The 14,465-nt window shown below is 41.7% G+C and overlaps 1 protein-coding gene across 2 annotated transcripts in view; it reads left to right on the top strand.

The window, feature by feature from the left end:
• The first annotated feature begins 3,155 nt into the window (after positions 1–3,155).
• The window catches only part of FRS2 (fibroblast growth factor receptor substrate 2), a 95,913-nt gene continuing 84,603 nt past the window's right edge, over positions 3,156–14,465 (top strand). For both annotated transcript variants that reach the window (XM_067563940.1, XM_067563938.1), the window contains exon 1: positions 3,156–3,316. The gene's annotated coding sequence lies outside the window, so the exon portion shown is untranslated. The remainder of the gene's footprint in view (positions 3,317–14,465) is intronic.

Here is a 14,465-nt window from a genome sequence, read left to right as displayed (position 1 = left end):
ACCAGTTTGAAACAACAAAGGAGGAGAAAGACCTGAGTGTATTGGTTGATCACAGGATGATTATGAACCACCAATGTGATGTGGCCATGAAAAACACTAATGCAGTTCTAGGATGTATTAAGTGAGGTAATTCCAGTAGAGATAGGGATGTATTATTACTATTGTATAAGGCACAGAGGAGACTTCATCTGTGTACAATTCTGGTCTCCTATGTTTGAGAAAGATTAATTCAACCTGGAGCAGGAGCAAAGAAGGGCTACTAAGATGATCAGACCTTGGCTTGTTTAGCCTAACAAAATGAGGGTGAAGGAGAAATATGATTGCTCCCTATAAATATGTCAGAGGGATAAACACCAGGGAGGGAGAAGAGTTATTTAAGATAAGGGCCAATGCTGCCATAAGAACAAATGGATATAAATTAGCCATCAGCAAATTTAGACTTGAAATTAGATGCAGGTTTCTAACCATCAGAGAAGTGAAGTTTTGGAACAGCTCTCCAAGGGGAGAACTGGGGTGGAAAAAATAGCTTGTTTCAAGACTGAGCTTGATAGGTTTCTACAATGACATATGGCCTATCTGTGCCGGGTGTTAGCAAATATCTCCAATGGGCAGAGATGGGACATTAAACGGGGAAGATTCAGAGTTTTGGCAGAAAATCTTTTGCAGGTGTCTAGCTAGTGCAGTGTTCCCCAAACTTTTAAAAGTCTCTCCCCCCGCTTGCCCCTGTCTACACTCCCCCTGGAACCAGGGGCTGAGGATGGGCTGGAGGCAGGAATGGGGCTGTGGTCAGGCACAGGGCGCCAGGCTGGGGTCAGGAGCAGAACTGTGGCTTGCTGGGCGCTAGGGGCCAAGCCTGCAGCCACAGCAAGAAGCAGGTTTGGGGGCAGAAGCAGGGCTGTGGCTGGAAGTGGAACCACAGCTGGGGATGGGGCTGTGGCTGGGAGCTAGGGGCTGAGGTCAGGGCAGAGCAGGGCTAGGTGGCACTCTCCCCAACCCACGGGGTCTGGCCCAGGCCAAGCTGTGCCCCCATGAATGTTCCTCCATGCCCCTCTGGGTGGGGGCTTGCCCACCTCCCCACCCCCCAGTTTGGGGACCTCTGCGCTACTGGATTTTGCCCACATGCTCAGTGTCTGATTGTCACAGCATCATAGATTAGAGTTGGAAGGGTCCTCAGGAGGGTCATCTATTCCAACCCGCTGCTCAAAGCAGGACCAACCCCAACTAAATCATCCCAGCCAGGGCTCTATCAAGCCGCACCTAAAAAACCTCTAGAGATTCCACCACCTCCCTAGGTAACGCATTCCAGTGCTTCACCACCCTCCTTATGAAGGTTTTCCTAATATCCAACCTAGACCTCTCCCACTGCAACTTGAGACCATTGCTTCTAGTTCTGCCACCTACTACCATTGAAAACAGCCTAGTTCCATCCTCCCTGGCATCCCTTCAGGTAGTTAAAGGCTATCAAATCCCCCCTCATTCTTCTCTTCTGCAGGCTAAACAAGCAGTTTCCTCAGCCTCTCCTCATAAGTCATGTGCTCCAACCCCCTAATCATTTTCGTTGCCATCCGCTGGACTCTTTCTAATTTGTCCACATCCTTTCTGTAGTGGGGAGCCCACAACTGGACACTGTACTCCAAATGAGGGCTTACCAGTGCTGAATAGAGGGGAATAATCACTTCCCTTGATCTGCTGGCAATGCTCCTACTAATGCAGCCCAATATGCCATTAGCCTTCTTGGCAATAAAGGCACACTGCATATTTGGGGTTAGGATTTTTTCTCCCGGTCAGATTGGCAAAGCCCCTGGGTTTTTTTTTCCACCTTCCTCTACAGCATGGGGCACAGAGCCTTTGCTGGTTTGAACTAGAGTAAATGGTGGACTTTCTGTAACTTGACCTCTTTAAATCAAGAGCTGAAGACTTCAGTAACGCAGCCAGAGGTTATGGGCCTGCAGCAAGCACAAGGGATGGTGGTGTGCACTTTGCCTTTCACTTTCTCTTTTTTGCGTATGTCTACACAGCAATTAAAAAAACCCACGGCTGGCCCCCACAGACTTGGGCTGAGGGATTGCAAGGTAGGCGGATCTTAGAGCTTAGGCTACAGCCAGAGCTGGAACGTCTACACTGCAATTAAACAGCCCTGAAACCCAAGTGCGCTGGCAGGGGCTAGCCCTAAGTATCTGACTGCAGTGTAGACATACTCTTAGTTTCTATTTTCATCATTCCTTCTTTCTGTTTCACAACTTCTCTTTTATCGCTCTTTTTCAAATGTTACATACAAACACATTTTAAAAATAAGATACATGTCCCAGGGTTTGAAGATTAATTAACATCTAAAAACTACAGAAACCAACTTCTTGGTGCCTGTTCACAAGTCATGGGGGAAAAAAGCACCTTGAAACCCCACGTTTTTTCAAACTTGTAAAACAAGTTATGTCCGCGTGAAGTTTCTACAAAAACCAGGGAGAAGAATCGCCTGCTGGGAGCCCCTATTCTGCATGGGCCTGGAAACACGCTTCTCTGGTGCCCGCAGGAAAGAGGAGCTAATCCAAAAAAACCCGACTTCTTCCTCCTCCCACGCCGCTTCTCGCTCGGTCTGCTGGAGGTAGCGCGATTTCTTGCAGGGCAGGGCAGGGCAGGGCTGCTACGTTTAAACCATCAAAGCCCCACTGCCCGCTTTCATAAGGGCCAGTGAGTCCCAGGCCGGGCGGCTCCTGCACGAGACCCCCCGGCTGCAGCCGCCCGACCACCCACCACTTTTTTTTTTTTTTTTTTTTTTTTTTTTGCACGCGCTCCGTCGAGCTCTGGCGGGAAGCCAGTAACATGCCGGGGCCTGGAGACCGCCCGGGCCCCGAGCCCCGCCCGGAGCAGACGCGCCGCGCGCCAGCAAGGCTGGGTGGGCGCTGCGGTGTCACCGCGGCGTCCCAGGGACCCCGCATAACGGCCTGTGCCCGCCGGGAGGTCAGCGGTGACGTGGGAAGAATATGTAAATTAGCTCAGGCAGGACTTGGGATAACCGTTGGCGTGACAGGGAGGCCCCCCAAGGGCGGGCTTGCCCCGCCCCGCCCCGCCCCGCGTGGGCCCATGGAGGCTCTCCCCGAGCGAGTCCCCCGAACCCCCACCAGGCACCGCCCTGCCCCGGAAGGAGTTGCGTGCTGGCCCCGGAAGTTGTCCTGGGTAGAGTCCGGCTCAGAGCGAGGCCCTGCCGCTGCCGCTACCAGCCGGGGGGGAGTTGTAGTTGTTCATAGCGGCGGAAAGGACCCGGCGCCACCGTCTCTTCGTCCCCGGTTTCGCGGCCAGTCGGGAGCTCATGGAGACGGTAAATGCTGGGCAGGGCCAGGTTCCGCGCCTGGCGCTTTCCTCCGGGTGCCCGGAGCCGGCTTCTGGGGGTGGGGGGCGCAGGGTCCTGGGGCCTGGCCCGGCTCTTCCTGGCGGTGTCTGGTGCCAGCGGCAGATACCTGAGCTGCGGGAGCCGCTGCTCCCTGTGGGCTCGGTTCTGGGCGTCCCTTGGGGAGAGACATGCCGCTGCGAGAGGGCGGCTGGAGACGTGCCCCTGTCGGGGGCGAGGATGGGGAGGCTGCCGGGACCTGCCACGGGGCATTGGGGGGCTGGGAAGCCTCGGCTCTGTGCGGGGGGCTGGTGACTACCGCCGTGCGGGGCTTACAGGGGAGGAGTGGGGCTGGGTTTGGTTTGGTTTGCGGGCGGGCGGGTGGCTAACCGGCTGTTGCGTGTGTTGCCGGGGGGGGGGGGGGGTGGTAAGGGAGAAGGAGAAACGACTATTAAAAAAAAAAAAAAAAAAGGCGAGCCCTAAAAGTTGTCTTGATTGCGGGTTTGCGGGAGGCAGCTCCTGCGTGGTGGTGGTCCCTGGGCTTGGTGACCATTTACATTCACCAGCTGATTTGCCTGGGTGGTTCAGTCTCCTCCTGTGTGTCCTGCAAGTGCTTTTTCCCCCTCTAGCTATGCTACTTCTGTAATGTGCATTTGCTATTGCATGTCCCTGATTGTGGTATATTTACTCCAGGATTCCCCACAATCCTAGAGCTTTTAAGGTACTGGTCCTGAAACTAAAATTAATTCTGAACTCAGCTGGATTGATGAGCTAAAGTGCAGAAAGAACAGAAGTATGTGATATATGTGTGTGGAGAGGGAATTTGGAAAAATTTTCCCCAGATGATCCCATGTGAGTGTATATTTATGAAAAGTTATACCTACTTGAATATATTTCAAGTAGAAAATTCACTTTTTGTAATCTCTTGCTAGGATTAGTTTGTGGAGATTGGCCTCAGAGAGTTAAACAGAGCAAATGGTGTCTCCTATCCTAGTTAATTATAGTGGACCACCAGGTCTGCTATAGCTGAGGTTTAGAACAGCTTTTTGTTTAAATCAGTTGTATGACATGACTTGACTCAGTTTTGTAAATTTGTAAGTGCTATGTCTGCAATATGTCTAGGTTTTAACGTTTTGAGAAAATTCTTAGCTAATTTCAATCTCCTTTTCATTGACAATCCATAGAAAGTGGTGATCATCTTCAGGTATCACTTAGAATTGCATTCAACACTTAATCATAGAATGATGTACTTTTCAGCTGTGATGCATGTACCTAGTAGAAGTCAGAATATTATTAGAAAGAGTTTTATATTTGTCAGTTTCTCCAGTGTGACCACCCCTATACTTTGTATTAGTAGTTTTTTCTGATTCATTTCCTAATGAGACTCTTGTAAATATACTTCTCTAAAACATTGTCTTAACTCTTTTGACTGAGCATTAATACAGTAGTGACATCTAGTCACATCTAGTCACTACTGTGCATATAGTTTTTCTGAATAACTTATTTTTGATCTTACACAGCCTTAAAAATATTAGTTCTGCATTAAAATTCTGCATTAAAATTCCACTTTTATGATCTGGTAGCTATGTAGTCATTATTTTTTCTTTTTGGGAGGTGACAGTGTGTATACATTATTGAATGTTTCTGTGGTGCACCTGAAATGCTCTGGTATTAAGAAACGTGGGTTCAGATCCAGTAAATGCCCTGTATTTCTATTGAAGTCTGCAGGAATTCTGCAAGTTGATACTGTTGTATATTTTCCTCAGTTAAATATTGTACTGAAAACATACAGTGCTTTATAAATGTATTTGCTATTTTTTTGTTTAAAAGGAAATGTGTTGCTATTGGAATAAGTTTCCCAGTCCAATGCTAATATTAATAAATGTCATTCCCTTCCTTATTTGACTCTAATTTGGATGTCGTGCCTTAACCAACAACCCCTTAGTTTATATGCTTCTGTATCAAGAGAAGTTGAAAATGCTTAATGGAAATAATAGTCCTGTGAAAAATATATTTGTCTAGCTAAACTTCTTTCCATGAACTTTGCTTATTTTCATGCTCATTGTTTTAAACACAATGTGGTCAGTTTAGTTGTTTAAGGTTATACTGCAATTTTTCTGTGGTCCATCTCCTTGTAAGATTTTCAAGACTGCAGATTTGAAATGAATGTGGTGAAAAAAAGTTTAATTTAGTTTTACATGAAAATTGGCTGCATTTGGCAGAATTATGTAGGCTCAGAGTAGCAAGGCTAAACAGTTCAGTAAAGGACAACCTGATCCTTCCCAGGGTCATTCCTCTGCAGAGCTGCCGCAGGCACTATTTTGAGACTAAAAGTAATTCAGAACTCAGTCAGACTGATAAGTGACAAATAGCAGTCATTTGATATATATGGGTGGGGAGGGGATTTTCAAGATGTACCAAAAAGTAATCTTGTGTGTATCCATGTATGAAAAGACATACCTAACTGAATATATTTATAGTGGCAAATTCCCCTTGTCTGTTTATTAAGCATTCTATAAGTAGTTCTAACTTGTTTTGACTTATTGTGCTCAACTATCTAATTTCTTTGTCTTAGATATGCTACTGACGAATCATGTTTGCCATTTTGCCATCTTTTATTTTAACATTAAAAATAAATAAGCACTTATGCTATTGTTATTGCCAATAATTTTTTTCAGGAGAAATAAAATATTTGACACTTAATGTATATTAAAATTTGTGAGTTTGCACAATCTATCCTGCAAACACGTTTACATATGTGCTTAATTTTACATGGTAGTTCCTCTGAAGTCAATTGGGCTATTCGTGTATGTAAAGTTGTGTGTGTAAATTTGCAGGATTTTGTCTGATTGAATTGATATGATTATACATGTTGTCTATTCTGTGTTCTGTATTGTTGTCAGTGAACTACCTGAAAACTATACCCTACTAAATTGAATGCTCTAGAAATAATAATTTCATTACAGATGAAAGTTACTTATTGTAGCATAAGAATTTCATCTTGCTGTATATATTCTTTATCCTCATGCAGTACTTTGAGAATTTATGGCGGTTCCAAACTAATTATGAATTGCAATTACATCTATGTTCACTGGGTCTAATCCTGAACCTGTTGAAATCAGTGCATTCCCATTGACTGCAGTAAGCGTTGGCTCAGGCTCTATAGTTTAAATAATGTACCTCTTAAGATAGTGGATGAAATTCATGCCTGATTAGAGGGCTGTCAAAAGGCCACTCAACAGGGCACTTTACAAGGCAACACTTCAATCTCAAATTAAAATTTATATGGGATTTAAGTGGCCGTAAATGGTGCATGGGGCCTTTTGTGGATGTTCAGCACACTGAAAAACAGCAGTCCATTTGAGCTGTGGCTCTTTGGATCTCTCAGTTAGGGATATAATTGTTAACTCAGCACTTATGCTATTGATATTTGCACTTTATTCAACATGGAGAATGAAACAAAAGCAGTGAGGTTGATCAGTTTGTAGATAACTGCACTTTCTGGGTTTTGCACATTAGCAGCTGTTCTTGGGTTTCTAAAAATTTAGGACAACATTTGAAAAAAAAATTAAGTTTTTAATTAAACTTTCTAAAATCATGAGCAGAGTTCTATTTGTGTTTAGTTTTGGTATCTCTTTAATTCTGTGGTATCAGACTCATTTGGCGCAGAGGCTGAATTGCATGTTAAATTATGTTTCATGGGCTGGGCCATAAATACAGGACTCCACTCCCTCAATGCAGAGCAGTCTGACATTGATGTCACTAGGAGTTTTGCAGTGAGATCAAGGGAAGGATCTGGCCTTTGCATAGTAACTTAACTTAGGTATTCTTCATTTTAGTACCTTATTGTCATAGTCAACGTTCAGTGGGAAAAATATGCTCCCCTTTAGAGCCACTGTTATTTCTGCCCTCTGTTTTTTCCCAATCTTTTATTTCTCCTTCCCTCTTCCCTGTCTGTTTACTCAGCTTTTCTCTCTGCATTTCCTTACCTGAAATTTCCCGGTTGCCATCTTCTTGTAAGCTTCTCTCCCATACCCTTCCTCATTCTAACCATGAAAATGATCACTTGTAAAATAGACACTGAAATGTTGTCACTGAATTTTAGTTCTGAGTCATCCTACTCCCCCTGTGAAATTAATGGGAAGAAGGGGAGTTCATGCTCCCCAGTCACTATTTCCAGCTGTCTGCAGACTCAGGCACCTGTCACTGCAACAAACTTTTTTCTTTTTCTTTTTCTTGACGCAACAATTAGGGTTAGGAACTTTTAAGGGAGGGGAAAGAAGTGCAGAAATTCTACACAGTCTGATCACGTCCTGTGGGAAACATAAATACATGAAGTGGATCATATCCAGCCTATGGGCAGTATATTTGACACACCAGCTTTAATCCGTTAAATGAGAAACTCTTGATGGTGAGGTTAGGAGGGACAAATCCGTTGAATGTGTGAATGTTCTTAGTGAAGAATTACAACATTCTCCCCACCCTCAAATTAGTAAGAGGCTTCAGTATAAGTTGTCCTCTAGTGTGTTTCTACATTTTTAAAAATAATTTTCTATGCGTTTACAGTAGTATGGTTTATATTTTGGCAGTGATCATTCGTTATGCAAATAAGTTCCTGAAATCATGACTTTTAGAAGCAGCAGTGAATTAAAACATCTACCTAGGAAAGGGTAAGACTATATAATAAGTGATTAAAGAGGCGTGTGTGCTTGCTCTCTCTCTCTCTCTCTCTCTCTCAGTAAAATTGATCACATTGACATCTTGAAAATGATGTGGCTGAAATGTGATTATGTTAATTTTAAACTTTTCCCTGTGAGAGCTGTGATTGTCTGCTTAAGCCGTTGCATAGTTTCTCCAAAATATAGCTGACTCTTAAGACCTAATTTCATTTCTGAAGTATGGCTTGAAGTCTCAATCATACTTTCTGAAACTACTTGAAATGGTTTTTAGTACTTTAACTTTTTCAAATTTTTCAGTGTAGACAGAGGTTAGTATTCTGATTTTGGAGAAGTTTCAATATAGCAGCTCTGAACCCTTACACTATAGAAATGTTTAGGGGGATGCATTTTCAATTTTCTTTTAATAGACCCTATCTGTAGTAATTTAGTGTATACAAACTACTTCTCTTTATACTTGGATCTCTGATGTATTCTCTGGCACACCACCTTCTGCTCTTTCCACTTCATTGCTTCTAGCTGAATTACAAACATGTGACTGCTTAAGGCAGTTTCCAGTGCTACATCCTTTGTTGCTAACTCTCATGACATTTGGTGTTTTTCTTAAAGTTCCAGCTCCTGGAGTCATGTGATTACTTGAAAATCTCAGCTTTCACTTTAAAAAAATATTTCCACTTGCTATGGTTGGAGAGAAAAGTTTGAAAACATGAATGTTACAGACTCAAAAACCAAAAGGTAAATGCAAAGAACCCTACATTTATTTAAAAAAAATCTTAAGATTTTTAAGCAAATCTTATGATTTGTTTGGGCGTGTGGCTCATGAGTTTTGCATGCTTGACCTTGACAATATTGAGCCTTCACACTGATTGGTGAGTACAGAGTGGTGCTCCTGCATTGTTATGACCAGCCGCTGCCTTTCTGTCCAGGACATCACATCTGTTACCTGCACTACTTGTTTAGCCTTTGCCTAAGGTGCTGTTAAATCCATGAGCATGGTTCAGTGATTGGAGCAGAGAATTGATAGTCAAGATGTGGGTTCTGTTCCCATATGTCACTGATTGGCTTTGTGTCATTGAACTGTCCCTTAAACCTTTCTGTGCCTGATTCCCAATCTGCAAAATAGAGGTGGGACTCATCTTTATAGAGCCTTCAGATTCTTTGTGTTACTACAAAAGGGTGGTGGCATTGCAAAATTATTACAGTTTCTCCACTAGTTTCTCTAAGACCTAAGTTACTGACTTGAATTTGGAGCAAATTTTGGTACGAATCTGAAGTTGCATTACTTTTCCCTTCCACTTCCTCAAATAGCAGTATGCTTTTAAGTTAGGGATGTCTGCTTTGTGTGGAAACAATTCTATTGCAGTACACTTCTAAACAGGGGAAAAAATCAAGGTCTCAAGTACATTTTTAGCTTCTTACCTACCTTTTTTTTTCTTTTTGACACGTATGTAGTAAATCAAAGAGGAAATGTTCTCTTCTACAAGTTAAGTAGTTGCATAAAAACTTCATTTTTTAAACTTTGTTCAATAAGTATCTGACTTTTCAGGTATTCAGATTTCTTTCTGAGCATATATGACTTTTTGACTTTTGTATTCAGGAAAATGTGTGCTTCTGAACTACTACTTTTTAAAAATATATAATAAAAGCTAAGTACTATATGGCAGTTGGCATATTTGTAATACTGCAAGTTTTTTGGACGACTACTCAAATTCAAGAGAGGTTTGATCATAACATTTTTAGTTCTAAGAGAAGACCTTCTTTTTTCCTTGACTCCTCTCCATTGGTTTTTCTTCCTGGTGGTATTGGTACTGGCAGAGGTGAGATGCTGCCGCAGTCATTCGTACAGCGGATGACAGTTAGTGTAAACCACTGATCCATTACTGTGCTGGCTCAACGATGAAAAGTTGCTGTAATTTCCTGCTTCTCTTTTAAAGAGAAAATGGACCCTCTATCTTGGTATGCTGGTAGCTAGAATTCTATAGTTTGCAACAGTTGATCAAAGTTCTTTAACCTGTCTTCAGAGCTGAAACTTAAATCATGTTGCTTTGCTGATAATTCTGTTGATTACTATGGTGTGGCCAACAAACTGTTATGTCACACCACGGACTTATTTGTCGAGTTTATCATCCTTGTTTGATCCTATAACTGCAAATATTATTTTTCAAGCAAACTGATCTGTAAACACTTCGGGGGAGAGGCCATGAATTCCCATGTTTGTACAGCATCTAACACAATATGGTCCCACTTTGAATGGAGGCATCTCAGCATTATCACAATACAATTACTAATAATGATTCAAATTAATTGCTTAAAAATTTGGATGACTGTACTAAAATATTAAAATATGGGCATCAATAATCAATATAATACTAGTTAAAAACTTGACAATTGTAATTTTAATCTTTGTGCTTTATCTAGATAACAATTCCTTAATCTTACAAGTATTCCTAGTATGGAATGGCTTTATTTTATTTTTGTGCGGTGGAACAAGAGTTCTAGAGGAAATCTTGAGTATGATGAAGAGTTGGCTGATTTCGCTATCTCTTTAGAAACCAGTGACATCTTTACCCCACATGGAGACACTAAAGCAATAATTTTAAAGGGGACTCCCACTATACTTCACAGAAATGCAAAATATAGTTTTATATGTAAACTGTTTTAAGTGAAGAATGAATGATCCAGTGTCTGCTATATTCCAGTTCAGTACAAATGCATCTTACGCTGAGTTTACTTGAATTGACAGCAATAGCTCTTTATTTAGTTGCATAGCAGAGCAAAACAGAGCTGACTATAGAGCAGTTGTCTTTCAGACATGTCTAAATTTTTCAGTCTATTTATGACTATCAACAAACGCTTTGTACATAGTTTTGCCATGCGTTGAATGCTTCTATTTTCCTTTAATTTAGCTTAAAACTAGTAATGGAATTCCTGAGGTTTGAAAGGAATAGCTCTTGGCAAGCCTAGAGTTTTGAAACCAAAGGCAAATTAAGATACCAAGCAACACAGGGAGCACTAGGATTACTTCAGAGAAGAATGTTAAAGTTCTTCTGACATTTTAGAGACAGTCTCTTTTATTTATATAAAAGACTTATTTTTTTAAAGTGAGTTTTTAAAAGTGCAAATGTAAATATTCTAACAATTGTTTTAAAAAATACACTGAGAAGAACTAGAGGATTTATTTTGTAACTTAGATGCTTGGTCTTTTCAGCCAAACATTAAGGCTACAGAGTGTTTCACACTTTTGAAGTTTTTTCTCTGGATTGTGTTAAATATTATTTCAAATACTGCTTTGCAGATGTAATTATTTTCCTTACTCTATAGTATTGCTTTTAAATTACAGCAAAAACTGTAACTGAAAAACAAATCTAATCCTCCTCAGTAGTAAGAAGTGTACTAGCAACCAATGCAATATTCAAGTCCAAAATTTATTTAAAATAGTGAAAATGCACTTCTAATTTGTAAAATGTAGGGCCAGGAGCCATTTTAATGGGTGAGACCTCTGACTGCACTGCTACACACCATTTCATGCACCATTTGTACTTTCAGCAGCTGTGTTGTTGCCCACTGAAGCCTTCGTCTTACTCCCCCAGCCTCCAAAAGAGCTAGAATATCTATGGATCACTTGGGCAGTACTCAGTATTTTTGGTGGCTGCACCTTCTCAGACAACTTCAAATCCTGATTTGTGTGCCACCATCCAATCTTACATCTCATGCTGGATTTCTAGCTATCATTTTAAGACTAATGTGGCCTAAGTTGAACTCCTTCCCATCCAAACTGCTCATTCTCTCACCATTCTTAATACCACTATCCTTCCTGTCACTCAGGCCGGTAACGTGGGAGTTGTCTTTGGTTCCATCCAATCCCTGGATCAGCACATCCATGTGTTGCCCAAATCCAGCTGCCTCTTTCTCAAGAATTTCCAAATGAGTCCTTTATCTTCACAGCTAAACTCTCTCATTCAGACTCCTATTTACTACCTTGACTACTGTAAGTGCCTCTTCCCCAGCCTTCTTGACACCCATATATCTGCAGTCTATCCAGAATAAAGATGCTAAAAATTACTTTTATAGTTGCTGGGTCCTCCTCTTGTACTGTACGTATGGAGGTTTTTTCCCTCCTCTGCAGCATGGGCCCTAGGTCACCTGCTGCTGGATTCTCTGTACCTTGAACTCTTTAAACCATGATTTGAGGACTTCAGTAACTCAGTCATAGGTTAGAGGAGTATTAAAGGAGTGGGTGGGTGGGGTTCTGTGGCCTGCGTTGTGCAGGAGGTCAGACTAGATGATCCTAAATGGTCCCTTTTGACCTTAGTCTATGAATCAAATTAGAGCTGTTTAAATCTTATCCCTGCTTCTCTGCCCTTGTTCTTTTGTGCATAAACCCAACCTCTTTCCTCTGTCATTGATGTCAGACTTACCACCCTGTATGTCCATTTCTTTTGCCTCCATGCCACATTTTATACGTTCAGAATAGGGACATCTCTTAATTTGTGTTGCACAGCACCTGCCACAGTGGAGTCCTGATCTCAGTCTGAGGACCGTTTAAACATTAATATAAATAATTAATATACAGCTATCTATGCACAACAAGGAGGCCAAGTTGTTGTCTTAGTTGTATCTCAGCCAGGGGTTAGGTCAACATAGCAGTGGGGCTTGGGGTATGATTTTTTTCACATCTGAGTGATGTCGCTATATTGACCTAAATTTAAGTGTAGATCTTATGGAGTTCAGGTATCTAGCATGTCTGTACGTGTTTATACAGCACCCATTCCTGAAGCCTACCGTGGGCTGCTGCCTTACCGCCTTAAACTCCAATATAGACACACATTAGGTCTCTATCTTGTGGGCATAAATTATTCCTTCTAAGAGGATTATACTGCAGTCTTATGTTTCTGCACATAACTAACCTGCCCAAAAAGTGTGTTGGGTGAGTCTTCCAAACCTGGTTTCCTTTCTTAGTGATTCAATGTGCTTTTAAATTGGGGGTCAAGGGAGCTGATTGTGAAACACTAGGACAGTGCCATACAAAAAAGGTTTCATGGAAGAAGAAGACGAGTTTTTATAGCCATAAGTAAGAATTCTTTGAGGGTGTCAACAAGCTTGGGGACAAAGGTGATCCAGTGGATATAGCGTACTTAGATTTTCAGAAAGCTTTTGACAAGGTTGGTCCGTCACCAAAGACTCTTAAGCAAAGTAAGCTAGCATTGGATAAGGGTGAAGGTCCTCTCCTGGATCAGTAACTGATTAAAAGATAGGAAACAATGGGTAGGAATAAAAAGTCAGTTTTCAGAATGGAGAGAGGTAAATAGTTGTTTCCCCCAGGGATCTGTACTGAGACCAGTACTGTTCAACATATTCATAAATGATCTGGAAAAAGGGGTAAACAGTGAGGTGTCAAATTTTACAGGTGATACAAAACTACTCAAGATAGTTAAGTCTGAAGTAGACTGTGAAAAGTTACAAAGGGATCTTACAGAATTGGGTGACTGGGCAACAGAATGGCAGATGAAATTCAGTGTTGATAAATGCAAAGTAATGCACATTGGAAACCATAATTCCAACTATATGTATAATATGATGGGGTCTAAACTAGCTGTTTGCTAGTTTAATCAAGAAAGCAATTTTGGAGTCATTGTGGATGGTTCTCTGAAAACATCCACTCAATGTGCAGCAGCAGTTAAAAAAGGTAACAATGTTAGGAATCATTAGGAAAGGGTTAGATAATAAGACAGAAAATATCATATTGCCTCTTTATAAATCTGTGGTATGCCCACATCTTGAACACTGCATGCAGATCTGATCGCCTCTTCTCAAAAAAGATATATCAGAATTGGAAAAGGGCAACGAAATGATTAGGGGTATAGAAAAGCTTCCATATGAGGAGAGATTGATAAGACTGGGACTTTTCATCTTGGAAAAGAGACAACTAAAGGGGGGATATGATAGAGGTCTATAAAATCATGACTGATGTGGAGAATGTAAATAAGAAAGTGTCATTTACTTCTCATAACACAATTTCATTTGCTGACCCCTAGTTCTTAATAGACAGCAGGTTTAAAATGAACTTAAGGACGGATTTCTTCACACAATGCACAGTCGACCTGTGGAACTCCTTGCCAGAAGATGTTGTGAAGGCCAGGACTATAATGGGGTTCAAAAAAGAACTAGGTACATTTATGGAGGATATAGCCATTGATGGATCTTGGCCAGATGGGCATATGCTGTTTGCCAGAGGCTGGGAATGGGCGATAGGATGGATGACTTGATTACCTGTTCTGTTCATTCCCCTAAAGCACCTGGTGTTGGCCACTATCAGAAAACAGTGTACTGGGCTAGATGGACCATTGGTCTGATCCAGTATGGCTATTTTTATGCTAAGTAAATATTGACCGATTGCAAACAGTGATTTCTTGCATGTGCTGGGTCTCTTTGAAACACTTTTGAATCTAGGGTGTATGATTCGG

Source organism: Emydura macquarii, unplaced genomic scaffold (genome assembly GCF_026122565.2).
Source record: "Emydura macquarii macquarii isolate MOO-44397 ecotype Brisbane River unplaced genomic scaffold, CSIRO-AGI_Emac_v2 contig_2636, whole genome shotgun sequence".
Taxonomy (NCBI): domain Eukaryota; kingdom Metazoa; phylum Chordata; order Testudines; family Chelidae; genus Emydura; species Emydura macquarii.
This window is presented reverse-complemented; position numbering and strand designations above follow the sequence as displayed.